Source organism: Giraffa tippelskirchi, chromosome 13, assembly GCF_054371585.1.
Source record: "Giraffa tippelskirchi isolate mGirTip1 chromosome 13, T2T-mGirTip1v1.2.pri, whole genome shotgun sequence".
In the NCBI taxonomy this organism is placed as follows: Eukaryota; Metazoa; Chordata; class Mammalia; order Artiodactyla; family Giraffidae; genus Giraffa; species Giraffa tippelskirchi.
This window is the reverse complement of record NC_137287.1, coordinates 119081240-119093061: the sequence shown is the minus strand read 5'-3', so window position 1 is coordinate 119093061 and position 11822 is coordinate 119081240. Positions and strand designations below refer to the sequence as shown.

At 57.6% G+C, this 11822-nt stretch overlaps 3 long non-coding RNA genes across 3 annotated transcripts; 2 read left to right on the top strand and 1 right to left on the bottom strand.

Moving 5' to 3' along the window:
- The first annotated feature begins 280 nt into the window (after window positions 1-280).
- Window positions 281-3104, top strand: LOC145531566 (uncharacterized). The gene is made up of 2 exons (XR_014072536.1): window positions 281-357; window positions 1015-3104. It is a non-coding gene; the product is annotated as an uncharacterized LOC145531566 (long non-coding RNA).
- Window positions 3105-5265: 2161 nt separating this feature from the next.
- On the bottom strand, window positions 5266-7951 carry LOC145533217 (uncharacterized). Its single transcript, XR_014073919.1, has 4 exons — window positions 7271-7951; window positions 6458-6655; window positions 6040-6138; window positions 5266-5957 (listed from the first exon to the last, which is right to left on the bottom strand). It is a non-coding gene; the product is annotated as an uncharacterized LOC145533217 (long non-coding RNA).
- On the top strand, window positions 6054-9224 carry LOC145533218 (uncharacterized). The gene is made up of 5 exons (XR_014073920.1): window positions 6054-6172; window positions 6488-6548; window positions 6621-6712; window positions 7853-8470; window positions 8664-9224. It is a non-coding gene; the product is annotated as an uncharacterized LOC145533218 (long non-coding RNA).
- The last annotated feature ends 2598 nt before the right edge of the window (window positions 9225-11822 follow it).

The window sequence follows — 11822 nt, the reverse complement described above, 5'->3', positions numbered from 1 at the left end:
GGTGGCCACAGAGCCCGTCCCTCGGGGCCTCGTGCCCGCCACTGTGAGGACTTTGGCTGTTCTCTGGGTGAGCTGGGAGCGAGCCGTGGAAGGTGAGCGCAGAAAACAGACACGACTTGGATCTCACACAAGGTCTTCATCCTCTGCCATTAAATGTTGGGGTCGGACTGTTCTGTGCCACGGGGCGGTCCCAGGCGCAGGAGGGCAGTTTGGCTGCACCCCTGGCTGCCACCCAATGCCAGCTGTGACAACCAAAACGTCCCCAGACGTGACCATGTGTACCTCGGGAGGCGGGGGGGGGGGGCAGGGCAGATCGCGCTGTTGGCCTGTGAGCGGAGACGGTCAGGGAGCGAGGCAGTGAGTGAGGGTGCACGTGAGGGGGGGTCTGCTGGTGGGTGTCGGGGAGCAGCCGTCGGTTCTGGGTCTAGTTGGAAGCAGGAGCAGACAGGAGGTGCGGGCAGGCTACAGGCAGGGGTTTCTGGCCTGAGCCGTTGGGTCCAGGGAGCACGGAGCTGTGTGATCTGTGTGGGTGGGCGTGGAGCTGGGTCTGGACACGTGGGTCCTGGGTGTCATCGGGCTGTAGGCCTTGGTGGAGTGGGGACTTCCCTGATGGCCCAGCGGTTAGGACTCTGTCCTTCCACTGAGGGGAACATGGGTTTGATCCCTGGTCAGAGATCTAAGACCCCAAAAAGAAAAGTCCTGGAAACTTGCCACAGCCTCCGCTTACGAAGCATTTTGTGTTTACCGTCGTGATCTCATTTGATTTGCAAGACTGACACCCTCGGGAGCCCCAGTTACAGATGAGGACGCAAGGCCCAGAGAGGCTGAGTGACTTGCCTGAGGTCACACAGCAAGTCGGGCGGGGGGATGGAGAGGAAGCCAGCTCAACCTGGGGCCCAAACCCTGGTCTGTATCCAGCCCCCTGGTGGCTGGCTGGGTGGGGGTGGGGGTTGAGTGGAAGCAGGCTTTATTTTTCTAACTTTTTTTTCACCTAAATTTTCTTTATTTTCTAAGGTTTCTGAAAAGAATGTGTTTCTCTTTTGTATTTGAAGAGAAAGAAAACCCAGAGAGGGGGGTTTGGCCTGGTTTTTCACCACAAACTCTTCGTGAAGCTATTCCCTGCTCCCCCGCAGAACGGCTGACTGGCTCCGGGTCTCGGGTTCCTAGTCGGCACCATTGCTGGTGGGCAGACACAAGGACACAGTCTTCAGGGAGGGCAGATGAGCAGGACTCTCAGAAGAGAAAATAGGACACCTCTAGGATTCTTCTAAGAGCTCATCATCTAGAAAATACTTGCCTAAGTCCCCGAAGACATGTATGGGGTTGGTGTCTACCTCAGTGTGGTCTGTGGGAGTGACAACGGGCAATGACCTAAAAGTTCATCAAGGGGAGCCTGCAGAATCAGCCACAGTGCCTTCCCTGGGTGGAATACTACACAACCGTAAAAAAGAACAAGGCTACAGGGAGGTTCCCAGAACATTATCATTGAGTGAAAACAGCTCAGCGCTGCAAAGTATGTCATGAATGTGTGCTCAGTCGTGTCCGACTCTTTGCAGCCCCATGGACTGTAGCCCACCAGACTCCTCCGTCGATGGGATTTCTAGGCAAGAAGACTGGAGTGGGGTGCCATGTCCTCCTCCAGGGGATCTCCCTGACCCAGAGATCTCTTGCATCTCCTGAAGCAGCAGGCAGATTCTTTACCACTGTGCCACCTGGGAAGCCCTTGATGCTATTTGTAAAACAAAAACAAAGTAGGAAAGAAGAGAGATGCGGATTTGTTTGTGGATTCTCAGACAATCCCTGGAAAGTAGGAGAAGACACTCTTAACAGGGGCAGGCTGAGGGTCAGAAGCAGGAAGAAGACTTGGTTTTTTTCTTTTCTTTTCTTTTTTTCCCCTCCAGTTATTATTATTTATGAATACAAAGTAGTTCAGGCCAACAAAGAAAATATAAGGAATAACATCCCTACCACCCAACCCAAGAAAGAAAATACGGAGAGAACTGGGACCCAGTGAGAGAATGCTCTTCCTGGCTCATAGGAACCGCCTTCCTGAACCTGCAATTCACCCTTCCCACAAGCGTCTCTACTTCGCTGCTCCCTGAGCACCCCTTGACTGGAACTGAGCTCTGTGCTCTGTTTTCTGTGCCGGTTGCCTCCCGCCTCGGGGAGGCGGAAAATTAAAAGAAGTCTTCTTGCATTGTCACCCCTCCAGACTGCTCCCGGAGCTCTGGTTTCCTGGAACAAGGGGGCTGTACCCTCCGTCTGGGCCCCCGGAGGCCCCGCGCAGAGCAGAGGAGCTGGTGGGAGCGCAAAGGCAGCCCTGGGCACCGCAGCCCCAGCCCACTCGCCGCGCTTCTGCAGGCCCGGGGCGTGGAGCCAGCAGGCTGGAGCCAGGAGGCCTCCCGGGCCTCCTCACAGCCGCTTTTGATAAAGCCCCTCTGTGCACGGGGGTGGGGGGGCCCCGGCCGGCTGGAGCCAGCTCACATCTGGAGGCCAGCACAGGCCCGGGGCAGCCGGCGCGGCTGACAGCGGCGCCACCCCGAGCCACACGCCCGGCTCTGGGTAAACAGCCCTGCGCCCACCCAGCAGCTCACCTTTCGCCCACAAGGCTGCCTTTCTTCTCGGACCCGGGCCGAGGCCACCACGAACATTCCTCTAGCACAAGGCAGAACGGGCCGCTGACCTCCAGGCCGGGCCGAAATCTGAATCCAGGCATCAGGTGATGGAGAGCGGGGCGGGGCCGTGGGAAAGCACCTACTATGTGCCTGGTGCCCACCGAACTCATGTCAGGCTCACTGCTGCCCTGGGAGGGGGAGCAGGTAGCTGAGAGCGTGTGCGTTGGTGCTAAAAGACCTGGGTGCAAAGCCCAGCTCTAGCTGTGTGCACTTGGGCAAAGTACTCAACCTCTCTGAGCCTCCTCTGTGAAATGGAAATTATAACAGTGCCTCCCCCAGACTGTTAAAGAAGTTACCCTGGGCGATTCCCGGCAGCCCAGGGGTTAGGATTCTATGCTTCCATTGCAGTTTCCCCTGGGTGGGGAACTAAGATCCCACGTGCTGTGTGGCACAGGCAAAAAATTAAATGAAAAAAGAAGTTACCCTAAATTAATTGCAGAGAATTGTGTCGGGCCTGGCATATACGTGATGGATTTTATGCCTCCTCTGTCACTCATTCAACAAAGCTGTACTCGGGGTGTTCTGTGCTGGATACCAGGATTAAGATGGGGAAAACTGGGGGTCTCGGCCCACTAGGAGCTGTGTCCCTGCTCAGCGGACAAGGCTCCTGCCCGAGGGACATCTGGGGCCAGCCTGGGCTCCAGGCGGCTGTGGGGGCAGACCGTCAGGCCAGGACTCCATACACACCCTTTTCTTTGGGGAGCATGACCCAGGACCCACCTGGGGCCTGCCGGCCTGGGTCCTCATCTCCTGTGCCAACAGGTGGCAGGAAGTGGCCAGGCTTCCTGACTTCGGGCCCAGTGAAGCCTCCAGAATACCCAGTTCTGCCTTTTCCTGGCGGTGAGCCGCTCACCATGCCCTGCTGCCCCACGAGCCCCATTTCTTCACCTGCAGGGACAAGGGGTGGGGACAACAGCACAGGTACCTCCTGACCCTCGATTTCCTCACCTGCCAGAGGGGCAAATAGCACAGGTAGCTGTCATGCCATGGAGCTGGGGAGGGCCACAGGAAGGGCACGGTACCTGACACAAAGGGAGAGGTCTGAGTCGAAGTCAGGGAGGCTTCCTGGAGGAGGCCACCGTGCTCTCCGGCGGGGGTGTGGTGGGAGGAGAAGCAGGAATTGAAGGAGGCTCAGGGTGAGAGAGAGACAGAACGGAGTGCCTGCAACATACACAGCCCATACTGCCCCGCGGTCCACACGAGCCAGGTCCCTATTCCAGCAATTGCCAAGGTCGGCACCCTGGCCATCCCCATTTCACAGATGAAAAAACTGAGGCTCAGAAAGCAGAAACAATTTGTTCCCTCAGGGCCTAAAAGTCAGAGCCAGAATTTGAACCCAGGGGGCCAGAATGCCTCCCTCCTTCCCTCTCTTCTTCCCCATTTCCTCACTTGGGTCTTTACTGCAGCCCCACTGTGCACTGGATTCACAGAGCCGGGCAGACCCAGGAGCCCCGTCCTCATATCGCTGTCCTCCACCAAGCTGGGACCGTCCCTGGCCCCTCAGGGCCTCGGTTTCTCTCCTCTGAGGAATGGGTTGAACTCCCACTCCTGGCCCGGCGTGCTGCCTCTAGGCAGCGGGGATGGCGGCAGCGGGGCGGGCTGGTGGAGCCTCCCTGCCCCGACGAGGCGGGCGGGGGTCCTCCACCTGCTGCGGCCCCCCAGTCCCCCGTGAACCTGCTCGCCAGGCTGGAGCCAGCCGCCATCTGGAACGGCGGGCTGTTTATGGAGCCAGGCGGCGGGGGCCCTGGCCCTGACCTGGCCAATCTGGAAGCGATTAGCGGCCCGGGCTGGGAGCGTTTGGAGTTCTCATCAGCGGGTCGGGACCACCCCCTCCAGCCCCCACACCCCACACCACCCGGAGCCAAGGCCGCTCTGGGGGTCTCTGAGGAGCCCCGTTTCTTGCAGGGCACTCCAGTTCGGACCTGCTCCAAGGCCTAGAGCTCTGAAAACCAGGCGAGACTGGGCCACACACACAGGCCAGGACGCGGGGGTGGGTGGAGAGGGTGGGGGTGGGGAGCGCCGGGGCCTTCCTGGAGGGAACCTCACATGGAATTGCTTTCTGGCGTGTTTGGTTTTGAATATACATACAAGCGCACAGAGGAAACACACACGGAACTCAGCACAGAGGGTGTAAAAGCACAGAGTGAAAGGTCAGTGTGGCTCTCCGCTCCCCACAAGTCCGCACCCCCTGCACTAAATCCAGTGTTTGCAGTGTCTCGGATCTCCTTCTGAGAGGCTACGAGCGTCTGAGCCCACCATCTAGTTGTTCTTCTCGTCTTTTTCTACAGCTGGCACCCCACTTTACATTTGGCCCTGCCTCTTCTCCCTTGGATGAATCCATATTTCTACCACTAGACGGTAAAGAATCTGTCTGCAATGCAGAAGACCCGGGTTCAATCCCTGGGTCAGGAAGATCCCCTGGAGGAGGGCATGGCAACTCACTCCAGTATTCTTGCCTGAAGAATTCCATAGACAGAGGAGCCTGGCGGTCTGCAGCCCATGGGGTCGCAAAGAGTTGGACATGACTTGAGCGACTTTCACTTTCCCCACGAATAATAACCATGATGTTCATAATAATAATAACGGCAGCAAAGGTTTCCAGAGGATTTACTGTGTGCTGGGCACGGTTCCAGATGCTTTGCATGGATTAATGAATGCATCAGAAGGGTGAAGTGATCCTATTAGGAATTTCTATCATTCTCATCATCCCCATTTTGTAGATAGGGAAACTGAGGCACAGAGTGTCCAGGTGCCTGCCCAGTGCCACGCAGCTGTGCCTGGCAGGGGTGGGACTCAGACGTAGGCAGTTGGGGTCCCAGATCTGTGTTCCGAAATTCTTCACCATCCAGCCCCTCCCTCTGTTGTTTGGATGGACCTGGTGGTTTTGAAGGGTGATGGGTGATGTACCACTAGGCTATCTCCATCTTGGGCTGGTGTTATATGTGCTGTGAACATCCTTGTGGGACGTCACGCCACCTGGAGCTGTGGGGACATCCCTCCTCGGAAGGGCCTGGCCAGACACAGGGGTGAGCAGTGCAAGGGCCGACAGCCACTGCCCAAGTGTTGTCTTGGCGGTGATGCTGGTGGTGATGCTGGAGGTGATGTTGGAGGTGATGCTGGAGGTGATCTTGGAAGTGATGCCGGAGGTGATCTTGGAGGTGATGCTGGAGGATGAACTTGGAGGTGATGCTGGAGGATGATCTTGGAGGTGATGCTGGAGGTGATGTTGGAGGTGATGCTGGAGGTGATGCTGGAGGTGATGCTGATGCCTGATCCAGTTCCCTGGAAGAAGGAAGGAAGCCTCAGCTGCCACATCCTGGGCCTGTTTCCAGGGAAACCCAGGAAACCCTGTTTCCGGGGTTACCTGACCTCCCTCCTGTTCTCTGACGGGTACACAGGACTCCAGGCTCCCCTCCGGTCTGCCCACCTCCAGCTGCCGTGCTGCGCCAGTCCCAGCTCCATGCTGCGTCCGGAGCAACGGTATAAACCTAAGTCAGGTCAGGCCTTTTCCAGCCCCATCCCCTCTGCCCTCTCTCTCCCTCCCCCCATCCAGGCCAAGCCACAGGCGGGTCCCCGAATTGCCATGCCCACTTCCCCACCTCCTGCAGGGGCCAGTCCTGGCCCCTGGGACACCCCCCACTCTTCACCTGGCTTCACCTCTCTCCACATCCTCTGGTTTGAGTGCACAGTCTTCCCCAAGTGCCCAGACTGAGGCAGGCAGGGCCTCCCCTGACGATCCCCCCCCAACAACCTGGGCCCCTGAGAATCTTAGCTTGACTCACACTGTCTCTGATGTCTGTCTCTACTAACAGAATATCTACAGAGATTTTTGCCTGTTTTCTTCGTTTCCGTATCCCTGCAGACTGGAGCTTGGTAGGTGCTCAAAAAATTTGCTGGGGGACTTCCTGGTGGTCCAGCAGTTAAGATTCGGTGTTTCCAATGCAGGGGAGCTCCTGGTCGGGGAGCTAAGATCCCACATTCTGTGGAGTGCGGCCAAAAAGTCAAAAAAAACCCAAAAAACTACTGACAGGGTGAAGGTATGAATGAACGAATGAGTCGGTGGGGAGCCCGGGTCTGTGGGCAGGACGCCTGTCCTGAGGTGGGTGGGGTCCGGGGACGGGGAGGGGAGGAAATACAGAGGGGTTCCTAAAGCGCCTACTGTCCTCAGGCACTTGCTCCTTCTTTGGGCCTGCAAGACCCACTGTACAGATGAGGAAACCGAGCCCCCTTCACTCACTCCACAAACCCATCCTTCAGTCTCCAGGCCCCGGGCTGGGGGCAGGGTGACAGACAGACTGCGGGTTTTCAGGGCTGGTGGGAAAGGCAAACCCAACAGGAAGTGGAACGGAATGGATCGGAACACCTGAGCGCCCCCACGCCAGTCAGCCGCGGACGTGGCCGCTGGCACCACCCCGAGCGACCCCGACGCCAGTGCCGGCTCTCTGTCCCCTCTTCTGGAGGTTCAGTGACAGTAACCACCGCAGCCTGCGTTTACTTGGCGCCTGCTGTGTGCCAGGCCTTCATGGGAGCGCCTGACACAGAGAGCTCCTTTACTCCCGCCAGGCCTCCAAGGCAGGGACTCTTATCACCCCTACCTCACAGAGAGGTTAAGTGACCTGCCCAGGCACACACAGAGCTCAGCGGGGTGGCACTGTGGGGTCACACACAGGGTCCTGAAGGCCAGGCTCTGGATGAAGGTGCCTGTTGAGGGAGGGCGTTGGGGGAGGCCCTGAGGTCTCCCAGGGCCTTGGCGGGTCTCACTCCTGTCTTGGAGGTAGGAATACGGATGCTCGCGCCTCATTCCTGAACTCCTGGTGCAAGCTGAAAACAAACCACAGCAACATGTAGCCCCGCAGCCCCACTGCGGGGAGTGACTAAGCGTGGCTACCGGGCTGACCTTTGACCCAGCTCTGGCTGACTTGGGGCTGAAACCAGCTTGGGTAAAGGGGCTGCCCCCCCCAGCCTCTGGGCCCCCCAAGCTCTCAGTGACGCAGCTGTGGTGGCGTTTGGCAACCCCGGCTGCCCGCAGTTACGACAGCCCAGCATCTGGCAGCGGCGGGGCGGGGGGGGGGGTGCGGGGGGAGGTGGGGCGCGGGCCCAGGCCTGCCCCTGCCTGGGTCACTGACCCCTCCTCCTGGCAGCCCTTCTCCAGCTCTGCCTTTCCTCCCCTTTACCAGCTGACGTCACAATTGCTCAGCCACCAGAAAGTCTGCGCCTTGAGGGCAGGAATCTGTGCTGTCGACACCCGCATATAGCTGGCACTCCATAAGTACTCGCTGAACGAACAGATGAAAAGCTGGATAAGTGAACTGCAACCCCTCCCTCCCTCCCTTCTTTCCTTCCTTCCTGCCTTCTCTCCACAGATAAGTTATTGAGCACCTACTATGTGCCGGGCAACCAGGACCCACTGGTGAAGGGAACAGGCATAGATGCCCGTCCTCGCGGAGCTGACGTTCTAGAGAGGATGCCGGTCATCCACGCGGTCATCCTGCAAACTCGGCAGCTAGGGGAGCCGACCACACACCTGCTGCAGCTGGCTAGACCCCCAGGGGCTGGGAGAGTTCCCTGGGGGAGGGGACCCTGCGGCGGCTCCCCGGGGAACCAGCACTACTACTTCTCACTCAGCCGTGGGAGCGAGAGGCACGCACGTTAAAGAAGAGGAAGCCCTGGGGTGCTGACCTGCCCTCCCAGCCAGGAAGGGTCCCTGAGGAAGTGACGCCCTGAACACGGAGCCGGATCCCCGCAACCGTGAGGAAGACTATTCCCTTCCCAGCAGGGGCAGCAGCCCGGCAAAGGCAGGAAGCCTGCCCCACCCTGGGAAGCTGGCAGCTCTGCACGGGATGGCCCCCTCTGGCCTGGCTTTCTCCTTTTGCGGAAAGGGAACAGTCCCCCCGACAACAGACGGGGCTGTCAGAACGTTCTCTGGGAGCCTTTTAGAGGGCTGGGCGAGGCAATTGATCTACAGTTTTCTTTTTCTTTTTTTTGCAGTGTAGTTGCTTTACAACGTTGTGTTCGTTTCTGCTGTACAGCAAAGTGAAGCAGCCACACGTGTACGCATAGCCCCTCTTCCTTGTATTTCCTTCCCATTTAGGGCACCAAGGCGCTAGGTCAGCGTGAGTTGTATTCTCCCTGTCTTTCCCACTAGGCTGTGAGCACAGTAGGTGCTCAGGGCACTTCTGTGGATTCAATGAGCCAGTGAGTCTCGGTTTCCTCATCTGTGTGATGGGATGAATGCTGGTGTGGCCACGGGGAAGGAATGAACCGCTCTTTATGGCTTGCACTGTCTCCTCTCCGCAGATCCTGGGGGTGGGTCAGGCCTCCGGGGTCCCCCTCAAGTCCTGGAAGATGACCTTCTCTGTGGGCTGGGGGAGACAGAGATGAGAGGGTAGACCAAACAGCCCTCCAACTCTGGATGTGGAGGCAGGATCCTGAGTGCTTAGAAGGAAATGACAGGCAGCCTCATTCACAATGGAAGGAAACTGAGGTACAACAACAAAATAATAAAACCTAACGCGTGCTGAGTGCTTACAGTAAGCCAGGCACTGTGCTGAGCCCTTTGACCCACGTTCTTTCATTTAATCCTTCCAACAATCGTCACTGTGGGAAGCTGATACTGGGACCCCTATTCTACAGGTGGGGAAAGGAAGACTCAGGAAGGTAAGTCAAGGCCACGCCCCCTGTTAATGGGGGACCCGAGATGAGCACACAGATCTGGCTCCAGAACCCAGAACCAAAAACCTGGCACGTCCTGCGGGGAGGTGGAGGAAAGAGACGAGGGAAGCCTGGCAGAGATGGAAGATAAGCCCTTGTCTGGGGGCCACGGGCAGCGGAATAAATAACTGCAAGAGTGAGGCACCCGGGGTCAGTTCCACGTTCATTCTACCCTGGATGGCCCAGGGCAGTTTGGAGAAGCCCCAGTTCCAGCCCACCCCAGCAACCTAGAATTTTCTCTGCTTCATTCATTCATTCTTTCAATCATCCAGTCAACAGAAAACAAAGTACAGGATGACACGAACATACTCCTGTAAACACTAAATGTAAACGGGTTGAAGGGGTCTATTAAAACACAAAGACTCTTGTATGAGATCAAAAATCAAAATCTATTCATTTATTCGTGGAACTAATATTTATTAAATGCCTAAAATATTCAAGGTCCGGTTTTAGATTCTAATGATAGAACCTAAAAATAAAATGTCTGCTGGTGGAAAAACACCGGGAAAAGGTGATCCAGGGAGAGACCTGAAGGTGCAAAAAACTGTGAGGCTGCAATGAGCTGGAGGAGGGAGGAACAGAAGGGGGCCCTTGTGGCCGGAGAGCAGCACTGGTGAGCATAGGGAGTGAAGCAGGAAAGGCCCTGCCAGGTCAGGAACAGAGAGCAGCGGCAGCAACAGGCAGGGCCCAGATGCAGAGGACAGCTCCTCGCTCCCCTGGCAAGCCCAGCTGGATTTTCGGCTCTTCCCATCTAGGAGCCCTCCCTGCCCCCCGATGGGGCCAAGGTGACCTGGCACAGCCCCCTCTCCAGAAGGAGACATTGTGCATTGAAGGCCTGTCGGGTACCAGGCTCTACCACTGGTGGTTCCCCGCTTAAATAGCTCATTAAGTCCCACCACCAGGCTCGCTTTCTCCCATTTTACGGAAGAGAAAACTGAGCCTCAGAGAGGCTGGGTGCCCTGCCCGAAGCCGCAGAGCCAGGCAATGGCAGGCCCAAGGTTTGGACTCAGAGCGTCTGACACTGTGGGGGCTTCTCGGCCCTGCATAGTGAGGGCCTCCCAGGAAAGGCAGTGGAGAGGCCTCAGCCGGCTGTGTCCTCACGTGGGTCTCCTGACCTCCTTGACCTCAGCTCTTTGTCTGGGAAACCGCATGCCAGGTCAGTGTCAGGACCTTGATGACTCCCTCCCTCCCGGCAGGGGAATTCCCAAAGTGCTGAGTTAGCATTTCTGATTCCAGCCCCACAATGACTCCATTTAACAGAGGAGGAAACTGAGGCTCAGAAGGAGGAAGTGATCCTCCGGGGTCACGGCCTTGGGACTCCTGAGGGCCTGGGACTTTGGCTGAATCTGTTCATTGGATAATAAGGATGGGGACTCCCAAGGACGCAGAGACTCGGGGGTGGAGTGAGGGGGCAGAAGACACACATCAATAAGCAAGAGAAAGCCTGGGATGCAGGAGCCCAGCTCCCAGCCTCTGCCCCTCACTGCATCCCGAGGAAGACAGGGGCCATGCCCCTCGGTCCGGATTATTTCCTGAGAGCGGGGAGGGCCACGGGAAGTCTCCCCACTCAGGTCCTGCCCAAACAGGAAATGCCAGGCAGTCCCCCCACCCCCATCCCAGGGCCGTGGGAAAGCTTAGCCTGGGATTCCAGCGCTTCCAGCAGCTCTGGCCCAGCCTCAGTGGGGAATCTAGACCCTAACAGGGCCTGTGTGACCTTGGGCAAGGTCCTTCCCCTCTTGGGGCCTCAGGCTCGGCTCTGTCGTCACAGAGTTCTGCCACCTCCCGGCTATGTGACCCCAGGCAGGTGGCTGTGCCCCGCTGAAGTCAGCTCCTCCTCCTGTAAGACAGGGGACAGGGCACACAGAATGTGCCCCACCCACTGAGCCATCGTCACCCCAGGCGAGGAAAGATCCCTGCAGCCCTCTGCGAAAGATGTCCCAGCTTCCTTGGGCTCAGGACCACAGCAGGTACCTCTCTGCACCTCACTTCCCAATTAGTACCCAATTTGCACAAGAGGCAGAGCCCTGAATCACAGGGATTGAATGTCAGGAGAACAGATCATGGGGAGGGGGGGGCAGTCATTGATTTCAGGCCACGGGAGAAGGTAGAAGGAAGCAGATTCAAGAAAGATAGGGATGCTGGCTGGCGGGGGTAGAGGGGTGGCTGGAGCACGTGGCCTGATTATTCTCTTCTTATTATTCTTTCCTGGTGAGAAAAGACAGCCAGGGACTTCTCTGCTGGTCCAGTGGTTAAGAATCCACCTGCTGATGCAGGGGACACAGGTTTGATCCCTGCTCCGCGAAGATTCCACATGCCTTGGGGCAGCTAAGCTTGTGCCTGTGAACCACAGCTACTGAGCCCCTGCACCCTTGAACCTGGGAGCTGCAACCAGAGAAGCCACCGAAATGAGAAGCCCAAGCGCTGCAACTGGAGAGC